Source organism: Canis lupus, chromosome 25, assembly GCF_011100685.1.
Source record: "Canis lupus familiaris isolate Mischka breed German Shepherd chromosome 25, alternate assembly UU_Cfam_GSD_1.0, whole genome shotgun sequence".
Taxonomy (NCBI): domain Eukaryota; kingdom Metazoa; phylum Chordata; class Mammalia; order Carnivora; family Canidae; genus Canis; species Canis lupus.
The window spans coordinates 46028728-46041465 of record NC_049246.1 but is presented as its reverse complement, the minus strand read 5'-3'; the positions used below and the strand labels follow the sequence as shown (position 1 = coordinate 46041465).

Below are 12738 nucleotides of genomic sequence, written 5' to 3'. Positions count from 1 at the left end.
TAAATACTTCAGCCTGCATCTTTTGAGAATAAGGGCAATCTACTTGATCTAATTCAATGACCACCCCTAAGAATTCCAACAATAATTCCAGAAAAGCATCTAAGAGCCAGTCCATACTCAATTCCCCCAATGTACTTTATAACATTTTTAAAAAATTAACTGTTGTGGGGCACCTGGGTGGCTCAGTGGTTGAGCATCTGGCATCAACTCAGGTTGTGATCCTGAGGTCCTAGGATCGAATCCCCACAGGGATTCCCACAGGGAGCCTGCTTCTCCCTCTGCCTATGTCTCTGCTTCTCTCTGTGTCTCTCGTGAATAAATAAATAAAATCTTTAAAAAGTCAACTGTTGCATTTGGCTGTTATTCTTGTCTATTCTTTAAATCTAGAACAGCCACCCATCTTTTGCTTTTCATACTATTGACTCATTGGAAGAGTCCAAGTCAGCCTGTGTGTGGACTACTCCACATCTGGATTTGTTTGACTGTTTTATCATGATCAGATTTGGGATACCCATTGCTGGCAATGTTCCATGGGTGATGTTGACCCCTTCCCAGTGAGTCATCTAGAGGCATATGAATCTGGTGGCCGAGTTTGATCATTTGATAAAGATGGTGTTTGTGTGGTCTTTCCCTTGTGCAGGCACATTTTCCTCTGAAATTAGTGAGTTATCTATGGGAGTGATATCATGGGATTGTAGGTGCTCTACTTCTCTTTGCTGTCAAAAGGCAGTCTCTCTTTGCCCACTTTATGGGATCATGGTGCCCCTACTCCCATACTTTTCCCCTACTATAAGGAAGGACAGAAGGGTATGGGTAAGAGCTGGGGTAGGGGAAAATAAGTCTGAATCAAATATATCTGGTTTTAGCCATGCCTGAATACCAAAACACCCAACTCATCTCGACCTTGGATATTCTGGATCTCCACATTTTCAACCAGCTGTCAAAATTATTTAGGTCGCCTTTCCCCAGTATGCATTTCCCTCCAGCACTGTCATTGTTCTGTTCTCTGGTTGAGTAGATTGACCATATCCTCTGACTTCTGTGCTCACCATCTTGAGTCCTTTCACTATACATAACAAAATTGAAATGTGAGGACAGAGAAATAGAAAGGAAAACAAAGGAAAAATAATAACTAGTCTACTGTGCTAGGTGTTCGGGAGAAAGTGAGGACATGTGTTTTGTTGTCGACAGTGTTCAGTTATTGGGCAGAGGTCCAATAAGTTAGGACAAGGAAAAATAATTTGATTCAAATAAAAATTATTTGCCAGACCTAAAGCATCAAGATAATATAGGTAGAGCTATCTGGCCAATCTATAGACAATAAAGACAGAACACTCTTATTTCTTGTTTGACTTAAAAATGGCGACTTTTAATAACACTCCTCAACCTAGGAAGCACTAGACAGGTGGCCTCCTCTCTCCAGCTTCCTTTTTAAAAAATATTTTATTTATTTATTCATGAGAGACACAGAGAAAGAGGCAGAGACACAGTGAGCCAACCGGATGCCCCCTCTCCAGCCTTCTGCCTGCAGGTGTTGGAACTGGAGTGAGGAAAGTTCATTCTGCCTACTCTGGGCACTGGTTTGCACTCACTCGTGGAGGAAAGTCCTCCATCCTTCACTATAAATATGGGGCAGATGTCTGCAGACCCCAAGTGCTCCACAATCAGCTGAGTAGGAAAGTTCCATCTGGGGCACAGGGATAAAATACCATCGCCACACATTGAATCCAAATTGCACTCTCCAGCCCAGCTTCCAGATCATAAATAGGATGTTGTATTGAATCCTTATCTTTCTGGTGTTTATTTTTCTGAAGCTTCAGAACTCAAGATAGGTGAGGCTGTGCTTGATCAGCCTCTTGTAATTCAATTGCAGTTTTTGTTACTAATAGCCTTGTTAGCAGAAGTGGGGAAGCAGGAAAGGGAGAGAGAAAAAGAAATGAAAGGCACTTGACCAATTATCTTCCCAGGTGTCATTTCTTCAGTTATCGGACTGTTTAAGGAAAAGCAGGACTAGACAATGAAATATTCAGAAAACCAGGTTGTTGGTCCTGATCTTTGTATTGAAATTATTATTGAAATTATTCCAATTGCTTTCAGACTACTGGTTTATTGAAAAACACTTGTTCTTTGATACCAACGTGTCTTTCATGGGATAGTTATAAATGTGTGTGGCATTGGATTTGTATCCTATAAGGTACCCTCTGAATCTTATAATTGATGGAAATGGGGCTTATAAGTGATGGAAATGTTGTTTAAATTGTCAAGGTTCAGTCCGTTTTTCCTCAAATTATTTCCGCATATTTTTAGCCAAGCTTCTCTTTTTTTGTGTGTTTGGAACATCAGGAGAGCCCTCCTGTGGATAATTTAACAACTGTAATCTGCCGGTCTTCTAAACCAGCTTTCAGGGTTGGCAATTATGTCAGCTTTGTGAGTTAGCTAGTAGATTCTGATCTTGGGAGCCGGGGTCTTTAATTGAATGTTTATTGCCATATGCAAAATGAAAGTGATTATAGGGTAGATCTTGGCACGGCTGAAAGGAAAAAGAAAAAAGCCACATCCATGCAAAGCATTTCCAGGAGGAGACAACACAGAGAAAAGGCAGTTTGGATTTGCCATTGAGAGGTTCGTGTCATTAGAAGAATCACATTGGGGAAAAAAATGCCCCAGTGCCATTATTTCCCTAAATTCAAAGGCTAAATAGAGTCAAACTTTCCCAAACAGGGCAAGGGACTGTGACGTACTGTTGAATTCAACGCCACCATAAATATCAAGAACAATAACTTTTTAACTTCCTTTCAAATTCTGCTCTCATGTATCACGTGACTGTCACTTGCTATCTGCTTGCTCATGGTGCCATCTTGACCAGATAACGTGCTTGTCCAGGAATATTTATCTATAATCATAACTCTTAAAAGGTGCTTCAGTTGGGCATGGAAGCCTAGGTTGCTAATGATTTTCCCTCAACACTCAGCTCCCTTGTCTTCTGGGAGTTATCTTCGAGTCTCTCTGACGGCCATTCCTTAGTATACAACATCTTTCCTTGGGGTGCCTGGCTGGCTCAGTCAGTGGAGCATGCAACTCTTGGTCTTGGGGCCCTGAGTTCAAGCGCTACGTTGGGCATGGAGCCTACTCAAACTAAAATTTAAAAAATAAAATAAAATAACGTGTCTTTTCTCTGTAGTGCTTTGGAAAAATGTGTCATCTCTGATCTATAGTTTTGCTGTGATGCACCTAAAACATGGACTTTTGTTCGTATCTTTATCTCACTTGGTCCTCAGTGTGTTGTTCTTTGGGTCTGGGGAGCTCATAATTTCCTTCTGGTCTGGAAATAACTAGCCATGGTCCGATTCGACTTTGCCTCTTCCCCCTTCTGTATGATACATAAGGAACTTCTCAATAGCTTCTTTGTGTCTCTCATGTCTCTATCTCCTCTCTCTGGGCTACTTTCCACTGGTTCCACTGATTTTCTAAATTCTATCTTACAGATCTCTAATTCATTCACCAAGTTTTTTTTTTTTTTTCCTCCTAGCTTTCTGTTTATCTCATTTAATTGGCCTTAATCTGGCTGGCCCACGGGAGTGCTGGAGACTGCTATCCGGGTGCAGTAAGGCTCCGGACAAAATCCCTAGTGGCACTGCAGTCCTTCTAGAAATCTGTGGCCCAGCAGCACAGTCTTCTGGGTGCACCCATAATGCACCTGATTAATGCATCCAGAGAAGGGTGTTTGAGGGCTAAGCAGCCAGGGGATTGGGTCGGGTGCTCACATCAAGGTCTCTCGGCAACTTAGACTGGGCATCAGGAGGGAGGAGGATTAGAATGCAAGTCCATCCAATTCTAGGTGACGCCTTACACACTCTATAATGAGGCCTGTGCACCCTGGGGCTGGGAGAAATGGGAGGAGCTTCCGGGGTTCAGGTAACAGGTAGCACCTGTGGCCAAAGCGCCTGCCAATTCCACTTGATGCCAGCTCCCAAGCTGAGGTAACTGCCCATGTGACCGTGGCCCCTGAAGGCTCCAGTCCAGCCTGGGGGGCCATTCCCTTCATTCCCTGAATCACAACTTAGAACGTGAAGGGAATGTCTGGCCTCCACTGTGAGTCAGATCAGAGCACACAGCCACTATTTGACACCGATGCACATGAGGAGTGTTACACAAAGTGGGCCGTGAACGTCCCGAGTAATACACACGTGGGGCCTTCACCAGGTGCCAGGTACTGTCCTACCCATTGATTGCCACTCCCTGTGGAGCTTTAAACCAACTGTAGGAGGTAGGAACTCTCATTCTAATCTTAAAGGGGGGAAATCTTTAAACTTTGGTCATGCTGGTGACTGGACCAGGGTGGTGCAGGTGGGTGAATTCTGGGTTCAGCCAGAGACTCCCTGATGCATCTGGAAATCAGAACTCTGGGGCTGGGGACACCGTATGCTCTAACTAATGCCTGTGGGCTCTGGGGCTGCCCAAATATTAGGACAGTTTTTTTTTTTTTTTTTAAGACTTATTTATCTATTCACGAGAGACACAGAGCGAGAGGCAGAGACATAAGCAGAGGAAGGGAGATGCAGGCTTCTCGCAGGGAGCCCTATGTGGGACTTGATCCCAGATCCCGAGATCACAACCTGAGTGGAAGGCAGGCGCTCAACCACTGAGCCACCCAGGCATTCCAATTAGCACACTTTTCTTTGAAAAGAGAGGTTTGAACATTCTGGGTAGTCCAAAGAATAGAATTCATTCCAGTAAAAGGATTTTCCTCGGTGTGGGGAAGAACTGCTCCACTCACAGGCGTCAGCAGAATATTCCGCCTGGCTCAGAGGCCTCCAGAAGCCTTCCTACCAGGGCTGGCCATGCTCCAGGTTGGGGGCACTGCAGAGAGAAGTCCCCTCTGCTTCTGAAAGTTCTGTTGAGAGATGTGTGTTCAGATGGAGAGTCTTAGCAAAGGGAGGTGGGGTCTAGAGACCCCCAGAAAGCTCACTGAGGTTGTTGGTAGGAATTCACTTTCTGTCCCAACCTCCAGGCATCCTGCAGGCCGAACTCCCCAAGGACTCATCCCTCCATGTGTTGGTGTCGGGCGCCCTCACTGCAGTCGGAGCTGGGGTTCCACTCTCGGTGGCCTCTAGGCCTACCCACCATGGTGGGCGAGTGTATACATTTTCGCTGGGGCCCGTGATCAATCTGAGACATTTCCAGTGACATCCGATGCTGACCGAGGCCAACTCCTCACCAGCTGATGCAAGAATTTTGCAACTGAGTCACTTTGTTGTTCCTTTTTCAGTGCAGTTTCACATCAACTCTATTAATATACGTGACAGTGCGCACACGCCCACAGCAGCTCTGCGTCCTCCCCAGGCCCCCTTCTCGTTCGTGTGAACTCAGGGTGGGGCCCGGGTGAAGGCCGCCTGCCCCCCGTGTCTGGCTGAGCTGCAGAGCTGGGTGCCTGAGGCCACCCTCTGCCCTGTTAGGGTGATGAGCCATAACTGCTGACTGAGGATGACGCCAATTTTCCCTCAGGCCTGGCCACTGCATGAGTCTGATCTGAGCCGCTTTACGTTTTCTGCTTCATCTGAGGCTGAGACACAAAGTAAACACAGCAGAAAGGGGTAGAATTGGTTGGTAAGGATTTTTAGCATCCAATAGACTGTTTCCTACTGCTTCGACTAAAGGGGAGGATAGAATATAATATCAGGATCCTATTTGCTTATAATTTATTTTACATAAAATTGTGTTTATGTCACCTATTAGGTACACTCTGTATAGTTTGTTTAAAAATAGAATGCCAGGGATCCCTGGGTGGCTCAGGGGTTGAGCGCCTGCCTTTGGCCTGGGGCGTGATCCTGGAGTTCGAGGATCGAGTCCCACGTCAGGCTCCCTGCATGGAGCCTGCTTCTCCCTCTGCCTGTGTCTCTGCCTCTCTCTCTCTCTCTCTGTCTCTCATGAATAAATAAATAAAATCTTTTAGAAAAAGAAAGTTTAAAAAAATCTTAAAAAGAAAAAAGAATGCCATTTGTCCTGTGAACTCAGATGTCATGGGGTTCCTGGTTTAACAAATATCTCAGGTATGCATAGACACGTTTGAATTTTATTTTATTTTTCTTCACATCTTTTTTTTAAATTTTATTTATTTATGATAGTCATCACAGAGAGAGAGAGAGAGAGAGAGAGAGAGGGAGAGAGGCAGAGACATAGGCAGAGGGAGAAGCAGGCTCCATGCACCGGGAGCCCGACGTGGGATTCGATCCCGAGTCTCCAGGATCGCGCCCTGGGCCAAAGGCAGGCGCCAAAGCGCTGCGCCACCCAGGGATCCCATTTTTCTTCACATCTTCTTATTGGCATTTTCCTGTCAGTAAAAACTTTTCACGAGAGCTGTCTAAATGGTTTCATTTTTTTTTCCATTTCCTGATGGTCCTAGGATTACTTCCCTTCTTCTTTTGGAGGCACTGGGACAATCACCGTTGCTCTGGATACTCATTTCACTCATTTACTCCACAAATACCGAAGGCCAGCTCTGCACCTGGCGCCTTGCTCAGCCCTGACGATTCGGTTGCGAGCAAAACACACACATGCTGTCCTCTCCCAGAGCTGACACGTCAGCCACTCAGTCAGCTCAGCAAACTGAATACAGAGTCATAAATTACAATAACTCCTTGAAGGAAAAGTCTAGGTTGCTCCAACAGCACATGGTTGGAGGTCTGATTTAAACTGTGGCAAAGATGGGATGACTGGGTGGCTCAGTGGTTGTGCATCTGCCTTCAGCTCAGGTTGTGACCCCCAGGGTCCTGGGATCGAGTTCGGCATTGGGCTCCCTGCTCCTTGGGGAGCCTTCTTCTCCCTCTGCCTGTGTCTCTGCCTCTCTCTGTGTGTCTCATGAATAAATAAATAAAATCTTAAAAAAAAACTGTGGCAAAGAGGTGGTTAGAGAAGCCTTCTCTAAAACAAAGACATGTAACCTGAGATGGTGAGGAAGAGTTAGAGGTGGGCAGGTGTGTGTCTGTGAGTGTGAGTTGTGTGTGTCTGTGTGTGCATGTTTATGTGTGAGACTGTGTATGTGTGTGCATGTGTGTGTGCATGTGAGTGTGTTTATGCTAGAGTATGTGCATGTGTGTGAACTGCGCAAATGTGTGTGCTCGTACGGCTACGTATGCATGTACGTGAATGTGTGAGTGTGTTGAATGTTAGTGTGTGACTGTGTGCATGTGTGCAACTGTGTACACATGTGGATGTGTGTTTGAGTACGTGGCTGTGTATGCATGTGTGCAAATGTGTTGAATGTAAGTGTGTGTGTGTATGTGTGTGACTGTGTATACATGTGTAGGTGTATCTGAATGTGTGTTTGAGTGTGTGGCTGTGAATGCATGTGTATAGACATATGTGTGCACATGTGTATGCATTGTGGGAGTGTGCGATTGTGTGTGCATGTGTGAATGTGTGCACCTGTATGTGAATGTGAGAGTATGTGCATGTGTGAGTGTGTGGCTGTGTTGTGTGTGTATGTGCATGTGTATGAGTATGTTCCGTGTGTGTATGTGCAATATGTGTATGTGACTGTGTCGCAGGCGTGTATGCATGTGTACGAAGGTAGTGCATGTGTGTGACTGTGTGCATGGGTGTGCATGGGAGTGTGTGCATGAACGTCTCAGCAGGGAGGGGTGAGGAGCTGTGCAAGTGAGGGAGAGCTGAGAACTGAGTGAATAGCTGAGGGGAAACACCTGCAGGTGGAGGGCCCAGGAGCAGGGGCCACAGAGGAGAGTGTCCCAGGAGGCACGAGGAGCAGCTGTGAGCAAGAGGGGGTCAGGGGACCCCACGTCCATCCTAAGACACCTCAGGCACACCATGGGGAATGGCTTAGGGGGCCACATGGGGGTCTTGGGGAGAGAGCAGGTGAGAGGCTGAAGCTACCTTGGTTGGGGCTAAATCAGATGGACCCGGACTCTGTTTTGTCAGTGGATCAGCGAGAGAAGGAGGTGAGAGCTGGGGGTCAGGGTGGGTTCCAGGTTCCTGATCTCCAGTTCCATTTTCATACCATGTGCTGCCCATCCTGGCCACCCCCACCCCAGGCTAAGCCTCCACTCATCTCTACCTTCCAGCAGCCTCCCTGCCTCCTGGCCTCCACCGCCCTCATATTTTCCCCGTAGCCACCACTCCGCATGCTGAGTATCTTGTAAAAACCTGAACCAAATCATGCCTATCACTGCCTAAGATACTCCAATAGTTTCCTATTGCTTGAGAATGAATCTTTAGCTGCATGCGGCTGTTCCTAGGGCTCTTCACAAGCAGTCTGCTCCTGCCTGCGCCAAGCACATCACCTCCCCTGACACTGGCTAGGCGCAGGACTTGTCAATGAAATGTGGGGGAGGTGATCCGTGTCACTATGGGGTTGAAGATTTCAGTGACAATGCATTATTTTGCTTCCTTCCAAGGCCAGAATCCAGTCACCATGGATTCTACCTCAAGGACAGAAGTGTGGAATGCCTAGTAGTCCTCAGTGAACAGAAGACGTGAACGAGAAATTAAACTTTATTGTAAACTACTGAGATTTGGGGGCTGTTTATCACAGCAGCCTAATCTAGACTTTGCTGACTGATACACATCGATCTTAGGCCAACAAGACCTCACCTTTCCCTCTGACCTCATCTCCAACCGCCCTCCCTCCGCTCTGGGTCCATGCCCCGCTCTCTCCCACACGCTGGCCTGTGCTTGTCAGTGCCCTTCCTTTGCAAGCTCATGTCTTCCCTATTTGAAGGAGCAGCTCCTCCATCAGCAGCCCAAACACAGCTTCATCAGACAAGCCTTCCTCGGCAGCCGAACTCACACACCCTTCGTCCTACCAGTGACACTTAGGGGAGCCCATTCCAACAGAATCATCAGAAATTTCAGAAAAGAGAAGCAACACACAGTCTTGTGGTTTGGTCCTGGGCCTCCGTACACTCTTGTTTTATCACTACCTGAACTTATCTTGTTAATTTGTTCACTCTTTATATCTCTCTTTCCCAAGAAAATGTGGGTGGTATGAATGTCTATGAGCGTCACATGGTTGGTTCCCAGTCTCTGTCTGGAAAAGATAAACTGTGTGTGTGTGTGTGTGTGTGTGTGTGTGTGTGTGTGTGTGTGAGGGAAAGAGTGTGTGTGTGTGTGTGTGTGTTGAGTGAATAAGTGGGAAAGACTTCAGGGAGGGAGGTTTAGTGGACGGGATCGAGCGTGCTGCTTCGCTGGGCTGAGTTTGCGGTCTCCATGAGACAGTTTGAGCAGACGCCAAGAAGTCCATGAGCCGCACAGGTCGAGGCGGGCACAGTTGTGCGAGTCACTGGCCTGTGATGGTTCTGAACCCCTGAGAATGGATGAGCTTGACTAGCATCGGAGGACAGACGGAAGCCGATGTGCCTGACATCGATTTTCCTAACTTCCGGTCTGGCCTTCTTACCGGATGCGTCTTTGCCCTCCTTCCGTTCTTGCATTGGCAGTCTTCCACCCACCTTTTGCTTCAAGCACAGCTCTGATATGCCAGAAACTGCTGCTTTTTTTTTTTTTCTCTCAAAAATCCAAGCTAAGTCTTATTTTTTTAAATGGTGGTATTCAAACAATTCTTTTTCACTCATCCTTGCCGTCTCTCCTTGAGAATTTATTGTAGTTCTCTGCAGCTTTTATCTTTTAGATAGATTTATAGATAGATGATAGATAACAGGTGGATTCATAGATAGATGATGGATAGATGATAGACATACCAGACAGGGAGAGAGAGAGACATGCATATTTAAAAAATGTATTTTTTTTCTTTCTTTTGTATTCAAAAGAGGAGACATTCTGTTCTTAACCCAATTGGCCTTCACGCGTAGGTTGATAGGCTTGTGTTTATACCCATCTTTCTTTAATTATCAGAGTAAAGAACAAACCTAACAGTGACTCCTGACAAACTACCCAGGGAAACAGTGGCCCTTCCCTGCTTTCATACCTTGATCTCTGTTAACATAACCCAAGGTTAGGAAGCCACAGTATTATGGTAATAATAGTTTTGCTTATGTTCCAGAGAAACCTTTTGCAAAAATTGATTAGATCCTCCACCTGACGATTGGCAATAGAATTTACAATAGTTGCTTGGGCCCCCATCTGTCTCCATGAAGAGCACAGTGGATGCTCTTTCCTGTCTGTGTGTAGGGGGGTCCTTCTGTCACCTTGTTTTGGGGCTCTTGCGAATGTCCCCTCCGCCTTGAGTCTCTGTGTCTCTCTATCTCTCCCTCTGTCTCTCTTTCTCTCTTTCTAGGGCTCTATCCCTCTGTGTGGCTCTCTCTCTCTCTCTCCCTGTCTCTCTCTGTCCCTCTGTGTCTCTCTGTCCTGCCTCTGTCTCTGTCTCCATCTCTCCCCCTTCCCTCCCAGCCTCGATGGCTTCTGTTGCGTGTCACGTGCTCCCTCTCGTGGTGTAACTGAGCACCTTCACCGTGAGCGCAGAGTCTCGCTCAGGGCTGACTCCCAACAGATGGGTCTCCTCCTACGGTCTATTGCCCCGCATAGGGACACTGTCCGCACCCTCCACTCTTGCCGATTCTCAAGAATGGAAAACACGCTGGAGAACGTCAAGATCAAGAAGGTTTTTAGGACAGAGTTTCACAAGGAATGAGTTGTGGGTTATACTGCAAGTGTGCCATGTATCTGAGACCTTAAAACCCTATTTAAATTTTTCGTTGCCTTTCCCAATTATACATACCTTTGCAAGCGTATGATACGTGCCTTTGAACTCGGGCATCTTAAGCTGTCAAGTGATTCAGTTCATCTTCATAATCTTGTTAAGGAAGAACCATAATTTACATCATTTGTTCAAACATAACAGTCAAGGACTATATTAGGATTTTTCTGATTCACTCACTGCATTTTAAACCCAAGACTGAGGGCAAGTTCTCTGTATCCCATATACAATTTCAAGACCTTCCCTTGAACTGGCCATCTAAGAGCTGCTGTCTGAGGCCGGGGCGGGCGGGTGTGTTTCTGATTTCAGCCTCTCGCACCCTTGATAGCAATCCCACCAGTGATGTCAAGGCACAGAAGTGTAGGTTAAGACGCTCTGTCGCTGTTTGTCTCACACACGTTTGTGAGGATGAATCATTAAGACCATGTCTTTCAAGGTGTCAGAAACCTGCATTTTGGAAAAAAAAAAAAAAAAACAAACCACATGACGTCGAATCATACTAAGGAAATAACAGCGTCCTAGAATGGAAATCAAGGCCCCAAGATCCACCTTCTAATGGAGGGATTCCTCTGATGGCATCCCCAGCAGGTGGCAGACAGATCTCAATCAAATCAGTCAGGTTTACAAGGAACAAGAGAGAACTGTCTGGCTTACTGTGAGGGGACCCACAGACCCCCAGTCGCACGTCCACACTGGGGTGCCTGAGGAGGGGTGGGAAGGTGGATGGCAGCCAGCTGTTTGGGGTGTTAGGGACCCAGGGCGGCCCTCTGTGGGCCCCAGGAGCACGCCCTGCATGGGGTTGCTGTCTCCCAGCAACTAGAACAGGTGACACCACACAGACGAGACGCTGTTCACTTTCTCCTGTGACCGACCCAGCCTTCACTAGAGGCAGCAGGAGACGCCCAGGCCTGGGGCACCGTGGGGCCCGGGGTCTCACAGGACCCTTTCCTGCGAAGCCATGTCTCCTGAACCCCGGCCCAGGTTCTCCTCGACCCAGCTAACCTGGCGGCTGCTTCCCTATTAATGATCGTTCACGGGCAGGTGGCTTTTCTGGGTCCTGATGCTGTTATCATAGAGCAGGGGGTGGGGTCTGCTGCCAGACGGGGGCTGGGGGAGCAAGCAAGCAGGCATGCCTCTGCACCCCCACCCCTGCTTGCTCTAGCAGTTGAAGGAGTTCAGATCTGTCTGTTTTTTTTTTTTTTTATTGCTTTCTCTCTCCTGCTCCAAAAGGTTGAGCTGTCCCTTCTCAAGTTATGTGCAACCTGCAGATTTCCTGCCACACTTAACGGAATTCCCCGGGGCCGTCCACTCTTCCTTCTGACCAGTGCCCCCTGCAGCAGCAGCAGCAGCGGAAAGGCCCACGGAAGGTGTTTCCAGCAAGCTCTGGTCTTGCGCGCCGGCGGCGCAGGTTCCTGCTGATGGCAGCGTCGCTCATCTTCCCCAGCACCATTCGGATGCCCAAGTGGGAACTGGAGTTTGTTGGGGGTGCGCGGGGATGTACGTGCTGGGGTGGCATCCGCAAATGCCTCCTCGACCTCCCCCTCCTAGAAAATTCCCAAAGATGGAGACCCCGCTGCCTGAGGGCCTGCCCCATGGTGGGTTGGCTCTCCTTGGCACAGGCCTGGGAACCGGGCTTCCTGTTCTACCACTCGGCAGCTCAAGATGCTGGGGACCCTTCTGACCTGCTCTGGCCTCAGTTGTCCTCTTAGGAGAATGGGCGTAGTAACGGCCTCTACCTCATAGCATCACTGTGCGATTTAAACGAGATAACAGAGTAACGAACCTGTGCCGGGGGAGGTCGACAGAAGGACGCAACCAGGGGCGCCTGGGGGGCTCAGTCCGTTAAGCATCTGCCTTCGGCTCAGGTCGTGATCCCAGGGTCCTGGGATCGAGCCTGGTGTCTGTAGGGCTCCCTGCTCAACGGGGAGCCTGCTTCTCTCCGCCCCTCCTTGTGCTTGTGCTCTTTCTTTCTCTCCCCTCACCTCAAATAAATAAATAAAATCTTCAAAAAATTTTTAAATAAAAGTAATAAAATAATAGTAAAAAAATAAAGGACATGACCATCAGTT

General features: G+C 47.6%; 1 long non-coding RNA gene across 1 annotated transcript; it reads right to left on the bottom strand.

The window, feature by feature from the left end:
* Positions 1 to 7556: 7556 nt before the first annotated feature.
* On the bottom strand, positions 7557 to 12583 carry LOC119865862. Its single transcript, XR_005378285.1, has 3 exons — positions 12453 to 12583; positions 10691 to 11116; positions 7557 to 9636 (listed from the first exon to the last, which is right to left on the bottom strand). It is a non-coding gene; the product is annotated as an uncharacterized LOC119865862 (long non-coding RNA).
* Between the last annotated feature and the right edge of the window lie 155 nt (positions 12584 to 12738).